This window comes from Microtus ochrogaster, chromosome 10, assembly GCF_000317375.1.
Source record: "Microtus ochrogaster isolate Prairie Vole_2 chromosome 10, MicOch1.0, whole genome shotgun sequence".
In the NCBI taxonomy this organism is placed as follows: Eukaryota; Metazoa; Chordata; class Mammalia; order Rodentia; family Cricetidae; genus Microtus; species Microtus ochrogaster.
The window spans coordinates 16,634,342-16,658,654 of NC_022016.1; the positions used below are offsets into that span (position 1 = coordinate 16,634,342).

The 24,313-nt window shown below is 35.2% G+C and overlaps 1 non-coding gene across 1 annotated transcript; it reads left to right on the top strand.

Annotated features, from left to right (window-relative positions):
• The first annotated feature begins 10,608 nt into the window (after positions 1 to 10,608).
• On the top strand, positions 10,609 to 10,680 carry Trnad-guc. The gene has a single exon. It is a non-coding gene; the product is annotated as a tRNA-Asp (tRNA).
• Positions 10,681 to 24,313: the final 13,633 nt, after the last annotated feature.

A 24,313-nucleotide genomic window follows, 5' to 3' on the forward strand; every position in this document is an offset into this window, starting at 1 on the left:
ACATTTGCCTGCTCTTGGGACCCTTTTTCATTTCTCCTAGGTTACCTCGTGGGCCCATTTTTCATACAAGATACTTGCAGCCAGGCTCTCTGGCCATGATTAATTTCCAAGGCAGCTGCAATCCTGCCAGACAAGCTAGCCTCAGGATGTATGGCTCCTTCTCTTTTGTTAATGTGTAGATTGTCTGGGGAGAGGTATTGATTCCAGGCTGGTGACTTAAGTTGCAGGTGTTTTGGTAGTTCCGTGTCCCCCAGAAAGAGAATATTAATGAGTTTCCACCTTGGTTTATCTGGGGAATGAAAGGTGTTTGAATAATAAACGCGGGGAGATCTTCAGGAATGAATGAAGCCTAAGATGCCCCTCCTATATTGCTGTGTGAACTGTTTCACTATTTCCCGCACCTCCTTACCGGTCCAATTAGGGAAAAGTAGTTTTTATGTTGCGGCCATGGACCCCGATGACCTCTTCCAGCCTTGATATGAGGATTTGTGCCTGGTCTTATTATAACTTGTTATACCCTGTTGGGTTGATATCCCAGGAACGATATCTTTTATAAAGGGAACTGGAGCAGAAATAGATTTGTAGGAAAGGAGAGGTATATGGAGGAGTGATGAACTGAGAGGGGTGGAGGGAGAGGAAATTGTGGTGGAGATGTAATATATGATCAAAGAATAAATTAAAACAAAAAGACAGGAGAATTGAAATGAATAGACTCAGAAATGAATAGGGAAATGTTGCAACAGACAACAAAGAAATTACAAATATTACAAGGGGATATTTTAAAAAGTTTTACTTCATTAGGGTTCATAAAACCTAAAGGAAATGGATGATAAAAGAACTTTATAGATATATGAATGGCTGAAAAAGGCCAAAAAGTCATACTATTTACCAAAACAAACAATCCTATGACACATGTATTTCAGCTTGCAAATATACATGCATACATAGTTTTAATGAATTTTCTCATTTGGGTTGTACTGATAGTGTTTGTTCCAAGACTCGAAGACCACCTAACGAAAGTCTAACACAAAACAAGGGAAATCCTCTTTTGAGTTGTTTGCCAGTACTATATATTAGACTCTCAAAATATACAGTTTATTGCTCTGACCCTAGATTAACACCCAGAAATAGATTGCAATTTCCTGGTATTTCAGAAACATAGATCAGAGGTTGCTGAGGTGTAACTGTGCTGAATGCCTCCTCTCTGAAAACTATATTTTATGGAAGCAGAGGATGACACATAGCTTTCAAATAAGAGATATAACTAACAGTTCCACACAGCTCTGATGTTGACGAACCACGTATTAACCACCATGGCATGATAGTACTAGTGTTTCAGTAGTGGTACATGTTTCTTGGCTGTAGTCAAAGGCTTTATGTTCGAATGTCAGACCCTTTTTTTTTTAATGGTTTTTCGAGACAGGCTTTCTGTGTGGCTTTGGAGCCTGTCCTGGAACTAGCTCTGTAAACCAGGCTGGTCTCGAACTCACAGAGATCCGCCTGTCTCTGCCTTCAGCGTGCTGGGATTAAAGGCATGAGCCACCACCACCCGGCTTGTCAGACCCTTTTAACACACAATAAAACATGTCTGGTACTGAAATTCTTGCTAACTATTCAGTGATAGTGAAATCATAGTCACTGGAGGAAAATCTACAACCACTAATATACTAAAGCAACATCATCTGTAAGAAAGTCTGTAAATGTTTTTCCTTATAATTTTCATCCTTCCTTTAGGAAAATTCTCTTTACAATCAATAGAGAACATAACAGAAACTATAACCAATCAGTATATAGAGTTGTCATGCTCAGTCACATGGGTACATCGGCAAAACACTCTCAAACCTAAGACTTAGTGAACATATCAGAAAAGGGGGCAGAGAGTATGTAAAAGATACAGGATCAGGGACTTTGCTGTGAAATTCTATCCCTTTAATAACATCAGAATAGATAGCAAAATGGCTATAGAATTGCTATGATCTTAGCAAAAATAATGTTAAAAAACATGTCAAACTGCATGGGGAAAAGCCCATAAGATGCTAGCCCTCCGAAAAGAACCACAGTTGACTGAGGAAAGTTTGAGACAGGAGAGCTGGTTGTTTTCCCCATACTAATGGGTCAGTACTGAAAACATACAGACAAGTAACATTATTTGAACTCAGTAGGTTTTATTTAAGAATATGTATGTATATACAAATGTACATGGCCCCAATAACAACTGATGAAAAGAGAGGCCATGAATTTAAAGGAGAGCATGGAAGGTTATGTGGGTGGTTTTAGAGAAAGGAAAGTATTGTAGCTTGAGAGACCAGCTCCCAAGGCTATCCCCAGAGTTCAAGAAGAAAATCTAAACCATAGCAAAAAATGAACTTTGAGTCTTCTATCTGAGGGGTGCACAATAAATTCAGACATCCGCTGCTCTGGTCACGTTCTTTATTATTCTGCAGTTCTCATTTTCTTGCTCTAACTGTCTCTAATTATCCTTAGGTCAAATTCTCTTTCAATCCTCCTTTGTTTCTTTGTTCACCTAGATTAAATACACATTTTACCAGAGGCTTGAGGCAGCAAGGAAAAAGGCTATAAGAGTTACAACTCATGGTCAAGGTGCACTCCTTGTGTAAGTGATAAGGAGCAGAGCCATTTACCATGGCAACACAGAGGCGGGGACATGGTGCTTTGCACCTTCCCGGGCAGTGACATTGAAAATGTCCCAACCTAAAAATAAATTCTCTTATCCTGTTTGTAACCCCAGAACACAAAAAAGAAGGGAACCTTTTTACTTTGGTGCAAGACCAGACAATCCTTTGTGGACCTGGTAAATTGTAAAACTATACCTGCAGTAGCTAGATATAAAACTAATTTTCTTTGGACATGGTAAATTGTTTAATTGTTATTTGGAACCTAAACAATAATCAGCTAGGTGAACCTTGAATTTTATATCATAAAGTGAGAGTAGAAGTTAGTGTAGAGTGTTAATTGCTAGGGAACTTAGTAGGTGTTGGCCCCTGGCCTGTGTTATCAGCCAAGTTTAGTTACAGAAATTGGCATAGTATTTCAGGATGCCTTGTGTTAATAATCTTCATTAGAAATATGTGACTTTGTCTTCACGAATATCTGTAATGTTTTAACTTAATGATCCACTTAAAGAAACATTCAGTCTAGTTTGAACATGTTCCGAGGTGAAAATGAGCTAATTGTGTGTAGTTTGTCTGAAACCAGGTAAGAATGCTGTTTTCTTGTGTTAGTCTGAGGAAAAGGACAAAGCAGGCTTTTAAGCATCTCACAGACCTTGTGGGACAATAGGTATAGTTATGAAGCATATCCTAGTATGTTTCTATATATCAGAATTACACAGCTTAATAAGAAGTCTACTTCCTGACTATCCATGGTTAATATGCTCATAATATTGAGAAGCAATCATGAGATTACATATACACATCACATGAAATTACACACTACAATGCAGGTATTTGGGTGATACCATAGCTACTTTTGCACAGGTGAAATTGCAGACAGAATAAAACAGTTTTCAGAGTTGGAGGTCCCACAAGTATTGACTTAATGGTATCCTTCTCCTTCAGAGAAGCTTCCTTCTGGTGGGTTGTCATCTCAATAGTAGCTATCACTGGCTCTACATTACCAAGGCCTCTGACAGGTAAGCAAGGGAGAGATGTAATTAAAATAAAATCTCAAAAATAATCAACAACAGCACATTTCACATGGAACCACAAAAGTCCAAGATTGCCAAAACCATCTTGGGCAAACAGAACAATGGTGGTAGAAAATAATACTTGAAAATTCATCCTACCATAGTTAAAAAAATAAAGTCAACAAAACAACTGCCAGCAAATACTGGAAGGAACTGAGGAAAAGTGGACACTCATGCACTGTTAGTGTGAAAACTAACTGGTAGGGCCATAATGTAAATACATGTGGAGAATTCTCAGAAAGTAAAAAATAAACCCACCATATGACCTAGTTATATGACTCATTTGGATATACCAAAAATGTCTTGACAATCTACCCTTTTGACCACATTCAACTGTATTCATTGTTACTCTATTTGCAATAGCTGGAAAATAGAAGGTACCATATTGTGTTTTTATATAATAGACTAGTATATCCTAAAATACTATTCAGTTGTTACAAAAAAAAAATGGAAATAGTGAACTTTGCAGGTAGATGAATGGAGCTAAAAAGACCATATTGAGTGAGGTAACCCAAACAGAGAAAGAAAAATGTTCCATGTTCTCTCCATAATAGTCTCCTAGCTCTGAATCTTTAGACAACAGTATATATCCTGGAGTAATTGCAGAAACAAGGGAAAGTAAAAGAAAACACATCTTCTTGCTGTGTGTGGGGTGAGGGTTAAACAGAGAGGGGAAGAGCAAGCACAAGTGCCATGATGAGGGAAATGGTGACAAAAAATGTAGTGACACCAATTAATGAGGATGATGGGGATAAACAGAGAAGGAGGAAGTAAAATAATAGTAAGGGTGTCAATAAAACTCATAAGGAATGATGTTATTGTCTACTAACTTAACATCTATAATACACATAAATATACATATAGAGTTTAAAAATTTTTCTCATCTGGATTGACAATGTTTTCTTTGACAATGAGTCAAAGTCCACCTAACAATAAACTCAAACACCAGGAATGAAAAGACCTCCTTTCAGTTGTCAGTCACGGTTGTCTACCCTAATCTATTGTGTAGGTTTATACAAGTTATTGCTATTGCACTTGGTTGTTCCCAGAGGTGGAAGAGGTCCATACTGCTGAAGACACCCAGCACTATAGGCACATAGCTTAGACACACTGGAGCTGAACCTGTCCTGAATGTTTCCTCTTTAAGGACAAACTTTCATGTTATCAGAAGGCTTCATTCAAGCTTCTAGAGGAGGGAAACAAGGAACAGTCCTTCTTACCCAGAAATGATGCCTAGTAACCATAACAATTACCAGCATGGCTCAATAACCCTGTAGGTACAGTATTGTCATGCATAACTTGGAAGTAACCAACTGCTCTTTATTTAGACTTATGGTCCATTTTACAAAGTCAATCATGCCTGGTACTGGAAACTTGAAAAACTACCCAGGACTAATTAAGTCATGGTTATTAAAGGAGAATCAAAAAAAATTTGCTAAACTAGAATAATCTCTAACTATACTCAATATTTGTATTTAAAACCAATGATACATATATTCCTTATTCTTCATCAATGAAACCCACCTTTGTAACAGACAGAGACCATCACAGAAAACTATAAACAATAAAAATGTAGGATTTAGGATCCCACTCCTAATAGATATATCTCCACTATAACTCACATACCTAAAGTTTGGGAAACTTTAGGAAGGAGGGGTCAGAATGATCATAAGGGTCAGAGTACTAGAGAGTTTTCTGCAAGCCTATGTCTCTTACTAGCATCAGAACCTTCTCTGGTACAGTCTCACCAACATGTCTGAAAAAAAAAAGAATTGAACAAGGATAAAGGACAACAACAGACATTTCAAAGTTGATGGAGAACAGACTAGTAGGCTTTAATCCTACACTACAAAACTACAAAGCACTAAAAGTACTGAGAACAGGAGAGATAGTCCTCCTGAGGAAAGAGCACACTAATTGGTGATTCAATATTAGAAGGTCTTCCCTAAAAACATCCATAAAAGTGACATATACACAGTGTTCTGTAAGTTTTTTCCCCTCAAATAAATAACCCTTTCAATCAAAAAAAAAGAGACATATACAGACTGAGTGGTTGTTTAGAAATACACACACACACACACATACATCTATATATACACATATGTATATATGCATTTAATAACAATCAATGGCAAAGGGACATATTTTGAAAGAGAAACAAGGAGGGCATACAGGAATTGGATAGGAAAAAAGAATTGGGAATTATATAATTTTATTATAGTCAAAAAATAAAAGAAAAAAACTATGAGGTAAACAACAGCAATGACAGTATGTCACAAAATATTAAGCCTCGTGGTTAAGGATGCAAGAGAAATAGAGATAACAATAATAAGTAGTGGTGTTTCAACAGGGAATAATATCCAGAAAAAAATAATTAAATGCAAAATTTACACTGATTAGTATCCTGCATACATACATATATAGAATGAGGCATACATATATGAAATGAGACATACATATATGAAATGAGATAGTAAAATAGTAAAAAACAGAAGATCTGGAGAAAGAAAGGAACAGAGATTGAAAATAAGGTAAGAATGAAGAAAAAAAAACATGTATTGGTTATAAAAAGATACGAAGTTTATGCACAGCAGAGTGGTTACAGAAACATATAGTAATAAAATGCTTTGTACAGCCTTGATATGAGGGATTATGACTTGTCTTATTATATCTTGTTTTGTACTGTTTGGCTTTCATTTCTTGGAGACCTGTTCTTCTCTGAAGAGGAAAAGTAGGGGAAGTAGATCTGGAGGGGAAAGGAGGTTGGGGTTACGGGAAGTAGAGAGAAGAGAGACTGTATTTGGGATATCTTGTAAGAGAGAATATTCTATTTTCAATAAAACATAAAAACAAAAAACAATGGAAGATAGTAACAGAAAACTATTCAGAACTATGAAAAAGTAAATAATTTTTGTAAATATCAAAATGAAACAAAAGTAAAATCGATTTAAAAATACACATAGTCTGTTAGTATTCCACTCACAGCGGAATGGGTTTTAAATTCTCAACCTGTGTCATATATAGCTAACTGCAATGATGAGATAGATAATGATTATTACTATAGTTCAAACTTGTAAAGGCTGATATGTGACCCAATGACCTGTAAGATGATATCTTTAGAATGCAGTCTCCAGCATAGCTATGTGGAGTCCTTCAGTGTAATAATCAGTTTTTCACCCACAACAGGGAAGGACACTCAGTTGCAGGCTCAGATCCATACTTCAGCTTACTGTTCACAGCTGCCTGTGATCCCTTATTTCTGAACTCCCACCGGATCCAGCCCTTGGTCCTTTGCCATACCCTTCAGTCTGTATCCCTCCAGCTAGTTGTTCCCACAGGGCCAGTGTGCGATTTGATGTATGGTGTCACTTCCTTTGTAGTCCCCAGGAGCTGCAGATTGCAACTGCCACTAGCTGACTGTTGCTCTTATCTGCTTCTCTGTGGATAACTTACCTAGTTTATTTAATTTTAGGACAAAACTTCTCATAGAAAATGAGATTATTGTTCTTATAGTAGCTATTTTCATGTGTTAGTGATACTGGTGGGGATTCAAAGGCCCATCTTTGGGGAATACCCAGAACTGATTTCTGGAAATAATTCCAATTTAGTAATAGATTCTGCAAGAAGTATATTTTACCAACCTGGATTTCTGCTGTAGGTTTTCTGCTAACTCCTAATTTTCCAGATGAGGGAAGTCAGATTGCATGTGCTTTGTAGACATGAACATTGCTTTGGATTTAGTGTGAAGTTTATTTCTTATCATAGTTTCTGAAGCACACTACCAGGCACATACCAGGCAGCCAATATATATTCATGAGTTTAACTTGCCAGTTTCCCAGTTTAACTTGCCAGTTTCAGCATTAAACAATTAGTTTCTGTTGAAGGAAGCCGTAGTGTGAGAGAGGTTACTTAATTTTTATAATACAGCATAACAGGGACTCAGTAGGTGTTCACTAGCTCTATTATAATGATGGATGGTATCTATTTTTTGCAAGACTTGACTTTATATAGCTATTTTTCAATTTCTTGATATACCTCTTTTGCATATAATCTCCTAGAGTTTTGAGACAAAGTTCTTATTTTTGTTAGATTATCCCCTTTAATACTATTGAGAAGTTTAGAATGTTTATAACTCCATTGTATTTTCATAATCTGCTCATCTTCATAAGAATACCATGAATAATTGATGTAAATGCTAAAATGTAGTATAAAACAGATATCAATAATTTTTCTTTGAAAACTCATGAGTCCTCTTTTTAGTTTAACTCAGGTTGAAATTTTAGATATTGTACTCCCAGAATAAAACTGGAAAGAGGTTATAAATAAAGACATAATTAATGACATGTAGGTGGTACATAGAATGAAGTGGAGGGCTGCTTATTGGTTCCCATCCACTTAGCCCCAAAATAACCATATAGATACTGTATTAATACTGCTTGGCCTATTATCTCTAGCTTCTTATAGGCTAACTCTTACATCTGAATTTAACCCATTTCTATTAATCTGTGTATCACCACGTGGCTGTGGCTTACCAGAATCTGTCTTCAGCTCAAGTGGCTCCATAGCTTCTCTTTGATATCACCCTTCTTTCTCCCAGCATACAACCTAGCTTTCCCCACCTAGTTCTTTTCCTCCCTGTTATAGGCTCAAAGCAGTTTTTTATTCATGAACCAATGAAAGCAACACATAGACAGAAGGACTTCCTACACCAAAACCATATATTTTAAAAATATGATGACTTAGATGCCAGTTCAAAAGTAATTGCTCTTATTTTCTTCTCTACTGAACCTACCACTGTTTCCTTACAAAAATTTGGAGTTTGTAACTTTCATTCTGCATTCTCAAACATTGGATCCTCTTCTTGTTATTGATTGCTCTAAATTTTTATGGGCTGTTCTTTTCACAGGACATTGAATCTGAAGCAAACAACAATGAGGAGAATCATTTAGGAGCTGAGCATGTGCTTTTACATCATCATTTACTACATCTATTTAGTTTAAACCTTATAGTAATGGTCTATTCACTTATTACTTGATAACATTGATTTTTGTACCTACAAGACATAGTAATCTGATGGACTTCAGTAGAATGTTCAGAATAACTTAGCAGAACTATAGGACACTAACAGTTTGAGTTCTATTCCGTATTTATTTCTTTTAAATGATTCTGATCTTTTATTGATATCTCTAATATACTAGAAATATGTTTCTAAACCAAGATAGGCATAACTGTCAAGGAGATTTATTTTTACTTATTTTCCTTAACATTCCTAAATTTTTTAGGTTCAAATATTACATTCCCTGTCAATTGATTTAGGAAGAAGAGATTTTGATTAACTAGAATGTGTTACCTGCCCTCATATTTTACATTACTGAGTTAAATGATAGTCACTGAGTTTTAACAACATAATTACAATACCATAGAGTTTCAAAATTTTTTTCCTTACACACTTGTCATACCTTCTCTACATGAGTCATGTTGTTGACAGAGGTTGCTCATTCATTTCCCTGATTACCAGATTCAAAATAATTACACAAAAACCATATTATTGTAACACTGCTTGGCCTATTAGCTCACACTTCTTATTGGCTAGCTCTTATATCTTAAATTAATCCATTTCTATTAAACTGTTTATCACCACATGGTTGTGGCCTACTGGTAAGTTTCCATCCAGTGTCCAGTGTCTATCTCCCACAGTGGCTACATGGCTTCTATTTGACTCTGCTTGCTCTCACCCCCCCCATCTGCTTAGAATTCCTGCCTTGCCCTATTCTATGCTGCAGGCCCCAAAAAGACTCTTTATTAACCATTGATATTCACAGTATACAGAGGGAAATACCACATCATCATGTTATTCTCATTTTAATCTGTATTTATCTACTTACCATAGAGCAGACACTACACAGGTATGGTGTATCTGTCTGGGAACAAAAGATGACATCTGATTCTCTTAGTGCCTATTTGGTCCAGTAGAAATAGTTATAAACTAGTGATTCCAAATCTGATTATTATTGGTGATTATTATTGGTATTATTCTAGACAAAAAAGAATAGAGTTCAGCTCATATTATTAATAGCAGCATTTTCTCAGGTGGGCTCTGCTTGCTGGAGGCAAGTGATCTCATTTAAGAGAGGCTTCCTGACTCTGTAAAACCTTGCAGCCCTTTTAAGAGGTCCTGCCACAAAACACTTAAATGGTGTTGATGAAAACCTGACCACATGCTTTTTGGGTTTCAGCTATAGCAGGAAAAAAGCCATACTGTTTTAAAATGCCAGCTTTCTGAACCATCTCGACAGGGCAAACTCTGAGTCTTTCTGACAGGCAGTCTGACTATGGAGCATTTGAGTGTGGTTTATGAGCACACTGCTGCAGCTTGCTTGCTGGCAGGAACCTTGAAACGCCATAGAGTTGTGGCAATAAAACATGGCTACAGCAGGTACCTCTACCATGAAGATGGAATCTCAGAAAGCTAAACAATGGGCTGGTCCCATGTCAAAGCCATGACTTTAATCCTACCCATACTGCTTAGTAAATTAAAGACTCATGTGGTCAGAAAAGGAGATATTCAGTAAAGAAAGATTCAGATAAAGAAAACCTCTAAATAGTTTACAGTGTTATTCCTTCTCTTGGTTCATATATGAGAGTGTATCTTTTGGTTAAGATAGTTTTTCATTCCTCCTTTCCTTACTCTACACAACATCACAAGTTTAATAAGTGTAGATGTTTATCAGATATGAATTTGAAGTTCAAATGGGGGAAAGCACAAAAGGTGTAAAATGATTTTTAATTTTCTTTTTTTTCAATTTAAGATTTTATGTATTGCTATTATATGCATATACAATGTGTGGGTTTTATACTCACAATTGGAGGTCAAAGTATAGCATTTTAAAGTAGGTTCTCTCTCCTCCTTTGTATAGTGGTGAGTATCCCCGCCTGTCACGTGGGAGACCGGGGTTCGATTCCCTGATGGGGAGCCAAAAAAAAAGTAGGTTCTCTCTTTCCACACTAGTTTTAAATGTTTAATTTGGGTATAAGGATTGTGCAGCCTCTTTCAGTAATCTCACTGGTTTGACTCTTAAATTTTCTTTTATATGAGTAAGTGGTACTTTCTATTTCTTGGCTTCAGTTCCTAATTGAAGGTCTCTGCCTTGGATTCTTTCAATGGATAAAGACCCAGGACATGTAAGCAGAAACAGACACTTTCATCCCTAAGTTGCTTTTGGTCAGTTGATGTGAGAAGTCCTTCTTGCATATGTATTACTTTTATTGGTTAATGAATAACTGCTTTGAGCCTATAGCAGGGCAGAACAGATCTAGGTGGAGAAAACTAAACTAAATGCTGGAAGAAAGAAGTCAGAGTCAGAGAAATGCCATGTAACCCCATCAGAGACAGACTCCAGATAGAACCTTGCTGATAAGCAATAGCCACGTGGTGATACACAGATTAAGAGAAATGGGTTAAGTTAAGATGTAAGAGCTAGCCAATAAGAAGCTTCAGCTAATAGGCTAAGCATTAATTTCTTTAATAAAGTTTCTGTGTTATTTCATGTTGGCAGCTGGGAATATGTAAGAAGCTTCCTACTACAAATTGGCATCCAACACATGGCTCCCTCCCAGCAGAGATTGTAGTGCATTTTATTACTGATGAAATTAAAAAAAAATATGAGAAGACAATGAACTTTCACAAAGAGATTGTGCAATTTTTTTAAGAAGAAATTAACAGCAATTATCCCAAAAGAGATAGAATTAACATTATAAAGAGAATTACTTGTATCCTTCCCCACATTGTATATAACATATCAATAACTGGAGTCTGTAATTCTATACTTATGCAAATATCTATATTATATCCCTCATTAAATGTAAATAGACATATATAAATAATACTTGTGAATATGGGTGCAGTTCTCTATAAACTGCTTCCTGCTTTATCTTGGGCAAAGTATTTTCCAGATTTCACAGTGACCTTTCAGAGTGTCTTGGTCTATGAAACCACATTAGTCTGTAAGAATTTCACAACTTCTCATCCTCTGTGAAAAAAAAAAAAGAAACAGTCTTCCAAAGCAACAGTCAGTGTTTTGTCATAGAAGGCAAATTACTTTTAGCTAAAGAAAGGACATTTCTTGAGCAGCAACAGATCATGCTACTAAAAATTGAAATGTGTATGTTCTACCTATGATTGTTTTCTTCATCCAAGAGTACATTTAGGAAAAAAAATTAGGCTTACATCTTACAAAATATAGAGCTTTAAAAGTAGTTTTTAAACAGAAGACTGGAAGGATGACTCAGTGTTGAGAGAGTTTACTACACAAACATGAAGATCATAGCTAAGTTCTTAGCACCCATATAGGAAGTTGTTATAGTTCTGTGTACTTCTGAACTCCAGAACTAAGGGAAGCAGAGCCAAACAGGAGGATTTCTAGGGTCTCCTGGCATCCTGAAAAGTTGAAAAATAACATGAAAGTCCAGGTTCAGGGATAGACCTTCCCTAAAAGACATAAAATGATAATACTCTTTGCCTATTCTGGCATCATGTAGATTGTACACATACAAGCATACACATGCCACTTTTACTTATCTGAAAAAAAGTAGCTGCTACATTTAATGTATTGTGCTGATATATGTTCGGGCTCACTATATTTAAAATATTTCTTGTTTTATAATTTGTGTCTTCAGATTTTTGATGAAACTCTATACACAAGACCAAGGCTAGCAGGAAACTGGGATGAAATTCATTACAGTCATGGTGCCTTAATTGAGGAAAAGTGCTTGTGTTTTGAGACAATTTTAAAAACTATATTACTGTGTAAGAACAGAAATGGGTAAAAATGACATTTTAAATTACAGTCCTATAACCAATTTTGAAGATAAAACAGGCAGCATTACAGCTGACTGGGGTATAATAGGAAAAATATTACTTTAGATACATTAATTTAAAATGGAATTAGATTGTTATAAACTGGGAAAGAAAAATAACATGTGAAATAGAAATCTTTCTTTTGCTCCACTCAACTGTGGATTACAGGGCAATTTCAGATAAGAGGATTTCCAGTTTTATTCAACTGGAGGTCATTGCGGAGGTGCTTTTCTTCTATTTTCTTTCCCCCACACACTCTGTATTCACTGAGACATGCCCAGCAATCTGAATGACTGTTTATTATGAAGAACTGTCTTGTACCGTTTGTAAAAGTTGTGGTACTGCTCTTCTTCAGCTGTCTGTGCATTCAAATAGCAGATTCTCTATCTCCTCCTCCTTTTCTTGAGTCAGCTTGTTGTGATTTTTCAAAATATATGTTTCATCGCTCTATAATTAACTGGCAATTCTACTAAGAAAGTATTTCTTGGCTTGAATTTATTCTTCAGGTAAATTTCAACTTCATATTTGCTGCTGCTTGTTCACTAGAGATTGAGCCATTGCAGAAATAAATCTGCTAAAATGAGCACCTTTAAAATACTTAGTGAAAGAATATCCATGGCATGATAGTCAAAAAGACTAAAATTCTTCTATAGATTTGTGCAATTTAAATTTGAAGTTTAAAAATGGAAGTGAAATTCACATTTCCTTAAAGGAAAAAATTACAAAGAAAATTGTATTGAATTCAAGAGACAGCTCCATTGTTCCTTTCTTTTCAAAATATACTTGCTTGCAAATCTTCATTCATTTTTTTCAGATTAGTTTCATTCATAAATTCTTGCTGTGATTTTCATGAGTATTTCTTTCAAATTACTCTTTTTTTTTTTGGTTTTTCGAGACAGGGTTTCTCTGTGGTTTTTGGAGCCTGTCCTGGAACTAGCTCTGTAGACCAGGCTGGTCTCGAACTCACAGAGATCCGCCTGCCTCTGCCTCCTGAGTGCTGGGATTAAAGGCGTGCGCCACCATCGCCCGGCTCAAATTACTCTTTTCCAAATGGAGAATTTTCACCTTTTTCCTCTAAAATGTATTCTTTGAAAATTTCTCAGTATGTGCAATGCCAATTGCCTTTCTCCAAACCTGAGGTCATTTACAATGTATCTTTCTCCCAAATTTTTTCTTTTTGTTTGTTTGCTTTGTTTCTTGCCAGAGTGTATCTTTATGTATGGTCATTCACTGGGGACTTATGAGTGGGCAATTCTGACAATAAAACTGATTTTCCTCTTGCAGCAGCATCAACTCCTAATACCTCCTCAGCTAGGGGTGAGACGTTGGGAGACTTCTATTCATTCTGGGAGTTTTAACTGGCTTCTGTTTCTGCAGATTTGTTTAAGTAACCACAACTGCATTGACTTCATGTGTACAAGAGCTGTGTAATGTATAGAGAGCAACATTTTACAGCTCCCCTTCACATTCATTGGCTTACAATCTTTCTGTCCCTTTTCCTTGAGCCTTTGGTGGGAATTTTGATATATATTAGACATCTATGGCTCTTGATTCACAATCCCTTACTTTAAAAATTTTGAACAGTTATGTGTCTGTATTGTTGATGGGAGTGAGGCCCCTTTGTTTGTCCCAGCCACCTGACTAGCTTACGTGAGAAATAATCATATATACAGAAACTGTATTAATTAAAACACTGCTTGGCCATTAGCTCTAGCCTTCTGATGGAGGAAGGTCATTGGTTGATTAAATAAAGAAGCTGCTTGCCCTGATAGGTTAGAACGTAGGTGGGAGGAGTGAACGGAGCAGAACACTGGGAGGAAGAGGAAGTGAGCTCAGAGACTCGACAGCTCTCCTCTCGGGGGCAGACCCCTCAGAGAGACACGAGATGCTCCACTCTTGCGGGCAGAGGCAAGAGCTCTGCTCTCTGAGGCACACACGATGAAGCTCCGACCCAGGATGGACGTAGGCTAGAATCTTCCTGGTAAGCCACCTTGTGGGCTACAGCAGATTATTAGAGGAGATGGGCTAGTCCAGGTGCGAGAGTTAGCCTAGAAGAGGCTAGATAGAAATGACCAAGCAGTGATTAAATGAATACAGTGTCCATGTAATTATTTCGGGTAAAGCTAGCCGGAGGCAGCCAGGGTGCTGGGGACGCAAGCCCCGCCGCTCTTATTTCAACAGCCTTCTATTGGCTAACTCTCACATATTGATTTAACCCATTTCTATTAAATCTGTGTTCACCATAAGGTCGTGGCTTACTGGGAAAGATTAAGCATGTCTAAACTGGCGTCTCCATGGCGACTCTCTCTCTCTGCTTTCTTCCTCCCAGAATTCAGTTCTGTCCTATCAGGCTAAGCAGGTTTTTTTTATTAATTAACCAATGAAAGCAACACGCAAACAGAAGGGCCTCCTACACCACTGTGTTATTTAGTACTCTCTGCAATATGAAAACTCACAAAGTTGAAAGAACCACAAATCTATTGATATAAATATAAATATTTAGCAAGGGATTTGATAATATAGCCATCAAGCAAGACAACATAAATTTTACACTTGGTTCTGTGCCTTTCCTAGCCATAGAATTTGATCCAATTTACAGGAATAAATTTCTTCTTGTGGATCACACTTCATCAAATGACAGAATTTTCTTATTCTCAGTTCTCACACACCAGAGTTTTTCAAGCAGTATATTTAATTTGTTTCTTCAGTCGTATATATTGAATATACTTATATATTCAGGACAAGGACTGTGCTGCATTTATAGTGTGGCTTGGAATATATTTTCTTTTCTTTTCTTTTTGAGACAGGGTTTCTCTGTAGCTTTGAAGCTTTTCCTGGAACTAACTCTTGTAAACCAGTCTGGCCTTGAAGTCATAGAGGTTTGCCTGCTTCTGCCTCCCTAGTGTTGGGATTAAGATTGTGTGATATGACTGCTCAGTTTACATTTAATATTTTCAACTCTTTTGAAGGCATTTCTACAACTAAACACTGTATTAAAATGTTTAAATGATGAACTTTAGGTTGAAGACAACTGGAATGGCTAATATTGGTTGTCAAAGTGACTACATCTGGAATCAACTAAAATCCAAGCAGATGGCACAACTCTAAAGGATTTTCTTGACTGGATTTTTTGAAGTGAAAAGACCTACCATTAATCTGGGCTATACCTTCTGGTGGCAGATCATATTTTTAAAAAAAAAAAAGTGAAAAAAGGAAGTTTTTCTATTTTGCTTGTTTGTTAGCCCTTTGGTAAATTCAACTATCCTGCTGCTGAGACATACCTTTACTAGTGTTAAGACCTATTTCTTTGGATTCAAAAGTAGGCTGAAAGCTGGAAGCTCTCTAGTGCTTTCTGGGATGACAGCATCAAATTTGGACTTCTGAGATATGCAGTATCATGGATTGAGCAACTGCCAGATTTCTGGCCTCTCTTTTATGATACAGGCATTATAGTGCTCCCTGGATAGGATCCTGTAAGTCACTCTAGTGTGTGTGTGTGTGTGTGTGTGTGTGTGTGTGTGTTGTATATATGTTTATGCTGATTCATTCTATCATTTCTGTACCTTTAGAGAATGATGACCAACACAACTTGTCATGCAAGAAGTGGTTATTGAGAAACAGTTATAAAATGAATTTTTAAAGTATCTGGGACAGTCTTTGCAATTCTCAGACACCTGAAGTCATTGAAGGTTCTCCTAGTACATGAAGAGAACTAGATGTCTGTTGTGTAAAGGTTTTTTTTTTAAATTATCCTAAATTAAATGTTGAGAAAACAAGTAATATACTGATTCCATATGTAATATTTAGACAATTTATGAGAAAATAACAATGTTATCTGGTTGCTTCTAGCATCTGTGAATGAAGACAAAAAAAAACAAAACAAAACAATGTAATCCATGAAAAACTAACCAACTTCTAACATCTCAGAATAGAGTGATGAAGGAAGAGAATTAACTCAGTAATACAATTGAATAGCTGTAAATTTGTATAAAACTCTAGAGGTTTCTTATTGAGTCATGAAGTAGAAACCTTTTTCTAGCAACCACGGAATTCAATTTGCAGAAAATCAAACTGAGGGAAGCCCTCATGATTAGATTGGCTGAGTGACAAGAAAATTCAAGTCACAACCTCAGAATGTATCAATAAAACAAGAGGAATAAATGGTAAGGAGTGGGATCCTTTACTTTGTCAAAGAAAAGGTGGGCAAACCCTGTAGTAGCTGAGGACTTTAAACTCTTAGATTCTGAAAAGATTATCTCAATTGAGCAGGTAGACACTTCCCCAGTAGAGGAGGAAGTACCTCTTTTAGCAATAGCCCCACCATCTTTGCTTTAGATAAATAACACTTACCTCTCTGACAAACTGAGGGTAAATTGCCCTGAAGGAGATGGTAGGCAGTTCAACACTGATGTCCCTGGGAACCCAGATATAGTTACATCTAGACCTGTAACCATTCTCAAGGTTAAACAGCCTTCTAGATGGGAGATGAAAAGTATTCCATGAGGCCATATGCAATACCACTAAAAGAATTTAATAAGTTTGCTACTGCACTTGTGAAGCACAAGTTCATGAAAATATATGGAAATGGAATTTTAGACATTCAGATAATTGTGGCAGGAACATAATATTGGATTAGGTTGATTTTGCCAATATAATCCCACAGAATGACGAGTTTAAGTTTAATATTGAGGCTAGGACATCTTAAAAGGCATAAAACATTTGTTTAATTGGTTGGTTGAAGCATTTGTTCAAAAATAGGCCCTCTGAAAAGGAGCAGGAGATGTCTGATACCTCTTGGTTTAGTGTTGATGAAGGGACTTTAAGGCTCAGGGAAACTGCAATGTATAAAAACGTAATCTTTCTCAATGGGAAGGTCCACAAGACATGGCCTTCAGTAATCCAATAAGATGGAAAATGGTGAGAGGGACATCAGTACATGTGAAGAGCTTCATTGTTGCCCCTTTTTTGATGCCAGAATTTGGAGTTGAAGATGCTGCTTCTCAGCTAGATGGATTAAATGTCGTGGGTCTAATTGTTCCTAGATGTAGCAGAGGCCAGGTGGCAGCACTGAATCATCAAGAGAAAGTTGAGTATATTTATATTAATGAGCAGCACAGGCAAACCTACATTCACCAACAGTGGCCTAAAGCTCAGTGTGCAACACAGGTAAGGCGATGTCTCTTATAGTCTGACCCATAACAGACAGCATAAGGAAAATTATTTTTATGATGGCATAACTCAGATAGACCTTTGGTACTGGCTATCATGATGTTTCCAGAAATAAAATAGACAGACAATAAGACTTCTATGTTTTTGTTCAAACTATATAAAGAGAAACATTCTGGAACAAGTAATAGAAAAGCTGCATTGTACTGCAACTAGGGAATGTGAGCCTGTGAACAAATTTTGAGACCAGAGCCAGTTTGAGGAACTACAGACTTTCATAAGGGGAATGGTATACACCCTGAGGAAAATGAAACAACCATACTTCTTGGGCCCATTAAATACTTATAAATTTTTATTAATTCTAAGAAACCTTAAAAGCATTGCGACCCTCCAGTTAAAGTAGGAATCTACAGAAGCATTGTGAAAAATAAAATTTTGGCTCCCTAAATCCCAATTCTTAGCAGGTCCACTAAACCCCTGAATTCACCCTGTGGTTATTTCCTCAGTTCCAGAATTAGGATAGATAAATTTTGAAACTTACAGATTCTTACAGTAGTTCCCTGACCTGTACTGTGAGGGCTATTGTGGTTGAAAAGTTCAAATAGAAGCTATTGAAGCTGCTGATAACAGGGGAAATAGTCACCTAAACTGATATCATATCCCTGGAAGGGCAGAAATTATTCCCATCATCAAGGACTTCAAGAGTCAGGGGAGGGCTCCAGCACCAGATTGGAAGTGCTGAAGCATCTAGTTTCCTGAACTTCTGGACTTAACAACTATATAGTCTTGGTCTCTCCCACGTGAGACAGCCATTGTTGAACTGCCTGTGCTACAGCCTGTAAATTATTTGAAAGAGACAATAGTTATATATGCACATGTTTATATTAAATACCCATACATTTGTCCTTTCAGTTCTGTTCTTTGCGATAACTCTAATAAAATGGTCTTGAAAAACGAACTGTTTTATTTAGTTTTGTTTGAGAGATTTTGTAAGAGATCATTAGAATTGGGTTTAAGTCAAATTGTTCTCATAATACTAGCACTTGGTCCACATGCAAAGTTTATATGAAAATTATTACTTATAAAATATATATATATTTAATCTTTTAGCTTGAAATTTGTATAAGACTTTCTAAAATACCTTGGCATCTGGCTGTTTGCTGGTGGTCACTGTCAGCAAAACCCTAGAAGCTATGCTTTTATTCTAGTGCTTATTTGTACCACAAAGAAATCACTGTAGTTAAAATTGTTTCACATATTTTATACTGGTGGAGTACACATAAGAATATAGACTATAAATAAAGAGCCCCATTAAATTTGATACATAATTATTAAACAAAATCCCTCAAGTATTAGATACAGTTAAACCAGCAACACTACATAGCTATTCTACAATTGCTTATTTTTCAAAGTTTTTTCATGGGGAGTGATTATTTTCATTTGTTTGTTTTGTTTTGTTCTCTTTTATTGGACTTATTGACTGAACCTGGACTTGTAGTCAGTATTAAGACTCACTATGTGTGCTGGGATCTAAACTCTGGTCTTGAGGTAGAGCAATGAATGCAGAGCCAGTCCAGAATGTGAGCTCTTTGAGCCTCTCTGCAAATAGTAAATTCAGTTCATTCTCAAGCATGATGATGATTCACATGGTAAGATTTTCTGCTGTGAGCAGATGGATTCAAGTAGGTCAGAAAATGACTTGAGAAAGCAAGATAAGCGGACTAGCTGGAACATTTGTTATTTGATTAGAAACTGGTCATTTTTCACATGGTTTGAACTACCTTCAGGTGTCAAATGAGAGTACTTGAAATTTTTTAAATATTTTCTAGCCATGAAAAAGAAAATATATTTATTAATATTATTATCAGCAGTCTTTGAAAATTTTAAACTCAATAGTTTGAACTGTTCTATATAAATTATATTTTAAAAAATCATATTTTATATATGTATTATCTCTCTCTATATGTACTCAATATAATTCAGAATAAACATACCTATCTTCTTAACTCTTATCAATCTGTACAGATGTGGGGCAAGAAAAAAGAGAGGTTAAAAGATTTGAGGAAACATCAAACCAGATTTGGATTCTAATTCATGAGTGCCTCCCATGTTATACTCAAATGATTATCACAAATTTAGGGTAACTGGCTTTGCCTTAAGTGATCTGAAGACTTGGGAAGCTTGTATGTTAGATCAACAACCCACAATTAGTCTTAAAACAACCAAGTGAAAAAGTCAGTGAGAAAACTTAGATAAGAGGCAAGTCAATCTAGTTTTATATAAAACGGAATAGAGAGAAAATTATAAGAGAAAGTTGAAGGACTTAGGCAGTCACTGATTGGTCAGAGAGCAGTGAGCACTACCAATGCTAAGGTACAATTTTTCTCTTCCTGGCCTTGAATTATATTAACATTTAAGCATTTATACTTATTAGCATTTTTCTATCACATTTTATATTACAGAATAATTATACTAAATTGCTGCATTGCTGTATGTGATTATAAATTTCATCTGAGTTCTAATGTATAACCAGCGCAACGAGTATAAAAACTGAGGGAACTCAGAAGGTCTAAAATTAGATTTTTCCCTTTGCAGTTTGTCACTGAAAGTGTGATTACAGAAAAGGAATAAAATCCAACTGTAAATTCTCTACTGGCATTATTTAGGTATATGTGACTCCTTCTGTTTTTTGTAAGAATTGTCATTCTTTTTAGTTCTCAGGGGGAAAACAGTTTTAAGAGATATCATTTCATTGAAAATCATTTCAACTCATAGTCATAGTTTGATAATTAATTAGCTACCAAATTGATGGATTCAGACTGATATGTGACCTTTTTTTTTTTTTTGGTAATACATTAGCTGCCTTTTAAATTCATCCTCAACACAAGAAACAAATGTAATTCTTTCATTTTCATTCTAACATAAAGGGTTTATTGTTCCATGATAAATGCTGTGGATTTATAGGTACCATAAATTTCATAAATTTTTAAGTAATTTGGAAAAATTTACATAATTATATATGCATATGTAAGCATAAATGTTTGTGGATGCAACTAATTTTTATTATAATTTTGGAAATTTTTTTCCATTCCTGTAATTATCAATATTGCAAAAGCCTATCAATATAAGAGTTACTTTTTATATTTTGGAACCAGATATGAATTTGAATGAGATAAGTGAGAATTTAGAAAATAGATAGTTTGCCAGGGAATTTGCATTGAGTTAAAGTCATTTAAGCCAATTAACTGTCTTTATACCTCCGAAGAGGAAAATAAAGCTTCTAGTCATGATGACTAAATTTCTAGTGAATTAGTTAATTGTTTCCTCATATTGTATTTTAGAGATGTTGAGGAACAAACTATTTTTTCACTTACAGAATAACTATTACATGTTTTATAAATAGTCTATCATTTGTTAGAATTGATGCATGTAATGAACGAGTTCATGAGAGTTGAGTTTCTTGATATACAACAATGATGTTATTAATGCTAATTTTAAACATTTTATTATTTTTGAGTAAACTTGTATTCATAGAAAAGGACAAATGCAACCTTTTTCAAAAATAATACTTATATAATGAGCCTATTTGAAACATTAATAATTTGTGAGTATTGAAATTTGTTTTTTCTGATTCAAATAGATGTTTTCCAAAGACTTTATTTTGGATTTGAAAAAACAACTCTACCTTCCTTCTGTGATGAATGGTGTGACTTCTGTGAGATTATATATAAATTATTCGTACTGTATCTGCTTCATGTTCTTTAATTAATTAAATCAGTTTGTGTTGACATGTTTTAATTCCAAGAGAGAAGAGAAACAAGGATATTAAGATAAGAGAATGCGAGAAATCTAATATATTCAATAATAATTTGCTTCAAAGAGTATTTTCTCATTGAAATAGAATTTCCATTGTAATGTTAAGAGGACTTTCATATTCATTATGCTATTTGACTTTCAATAAATCTCAGTGGAGTGGATATTGCCATGATGATACCAATTTTGTAAATGAGAAGCCAAGCTTTAGAGGACTTAACTATCATTTTGAACATACGGATTTAAATATTCATCCTTGCAACAGGTTTTTTTTTTAAACCCACCATATGCCAGACATGCTGTAAGCACTAAGTATGCTAATACAAACAAACTCAAAGTCCCTGACACAAAAGAGTTTCCATCTTAGGAAGTCTGGCCGGCAGTAACCAAAGGCTGACATAAGGAGCCAGTGTGAAGTGTGGATTTGCAAACAGTGAAGGTAGGGAAGGCAAGAGGTGAACCTAGTAGTTGAGAATAGAGTATTGTATATGAGCAAACTATTGTTTCTGACAGGATGGATACAGAAGCCTTCTGATGAGTGTGGGAACAAAGACACCTATTAATATGATATACATTTTGCAAAGTGAAGCATCTGCAGAATGAATAACCTTGGTGCTGTAGTTTAGATCTGGAATGCCCCACAGTTTTACCACAGCTTGTTTTACCAGCTGAAGAATTAAAGCCGTGTAAATCTTAAAAGTTTGTACTTGATTGGAAGCACTGTGAGCATATCCCTGTACATCTTAACTTTACCCTGAAATGACTCTCACATGCATTTCTCTTCATGTTGCGTTGTTTTTCAATCAACCACAAACCATGGAAACCAAGACATGAACAGGCCTCTGAGAATGTGAGCCAAGTTAGCCTATGTCTATTTAAGAGATGGTTACACATCACTTTTGTCACAGTAATGAGAATATGACTAACATCTGAAAAAGAAAAATAAAGGCAAAGAGTCAGACCTTGGGAGAATATTCAGTGTGCTGCAGTTGCCATAGGAAGGTCTTGGCTGTAGCAATGATTCTAGTGCTTATTCAAAAAGACATGGGATGCCTGTAGGTTTGGTGGTTGTTTGAAAATATCTCTATAGTTAATTGCAAGGAAATAAAAATGTTATGCCTACTTCCTGACTGATTCAGAATAGTCATGAAAAGGTGGGATTTCTATACTGATGAATAAACAGTCTAGTACTTCTCTGAAACTACTTCTAGATGAAAGAAGTAATAAATCACTCTGAACGTTGACTGGGAGCTGATAGGATCAGGCAGATGTCTGGCTAAATACCAATTCAAGCAATCTCCTTTATCCTATAAAGACTTATAAATGTAGACAAAATAGTCTATTAACTACACGTCTGGGCTTTAAACTTATTTTCCATTTAGAAAAATAAAACTAATAAAAAATGTTTATTAGAAACAGATCGGAAAATGAGAAAAGGCTGTCATTGCATGCCTTACGAGAATTTGCAGAGAAAATAGTATTTATTTTTAAGACAACTATCAGATGGTCATCAGAGTTTCCTAATACTTAAAACAATATAATTTAATTTTAATTTTGTTCTTAAGAGAATTTTTTTCCAAAATGTATTACAATCCTTAAAAATTTCTCCTAACTTTTAACAAATATTTTGCATTGTAATGTAGTAAAAATAACCTAGATACACCATAAATATCATGATATTGGTCACAACTTCACTTGTTTAAATTGCTAAAAATGCAAACTAAAGAAAGCTTAAAAGATGAGTAATGAGCTACTATATAGTCAGTCACAAATAGATATAGATAGATATTTGTTTAACATGACAATAAAATTTTTACATTGTTTTTAAATTTTCCCCAAAAGATTACAACTGAGAACCACATACAGGTTATATTATTTATTTCTAAATATGTTCAACATTATACAATTCTCAAAAATAAACATTACCTATCAAAAGTATTTTAAAGAAACTTATAAATTACTTGATAAATATCTTCTACTCAACATTTTTCTATAATGAGTATGTATCAAGCTTTTATTATCAGAGTTGGAACAGTGGTAGGAATCATTAATTCTACATATATATATATATATATATATATATATATATCATGGCCCATTTATTGGCTACAGTATTTCCCATTGATTGCTAACTCTCAATAAGTATATATAGAAAGTGGAAGAAAATCTATTAAGATAGGTTCATTTTCTGTTCAAATACATCATATACCTTCTCCAGAACTCTTTGCTATATTTATCCATATTATTTCATATCCCATTAGATTATAGTGACTACCACAAGGAAGTGAAAGCAGAGGCTACATGATTATCTAATATCTGAAGCTTCCAACATAAATCAAACATTCATGACATGTTTTCTACTAATATAATTTCTCTATGTTTGTAAGTAAAATTAAGAAATAGCGCATATAGATTTAACATGTCACATAGTTGGAAGTGTAAAATGCAAATATGAAATAAAATATTTAAAGATTTCAGAATTCATATTTTTATTTAAGACTAAAATTTGTCAGCACATGCAAATTATAATTTTGGCATAATTTAGTGAATGAAAATGCATTTCACTTAATAAGTGCTTTTGAATCTACCCAGAATTATTTCCATTTTCATGCTTTTTATTTCTGAGACCATAAAATTGTTCACCATAAACTTCTCAAATATCATTATGTATTCTTATTCTATAATGCTACCTCATAAAGCTACTAAGCAGTGACACATATACAGTCAGCATTATTTTGAAAAGGAAGTTAGTGACAAATGAATTATATGTA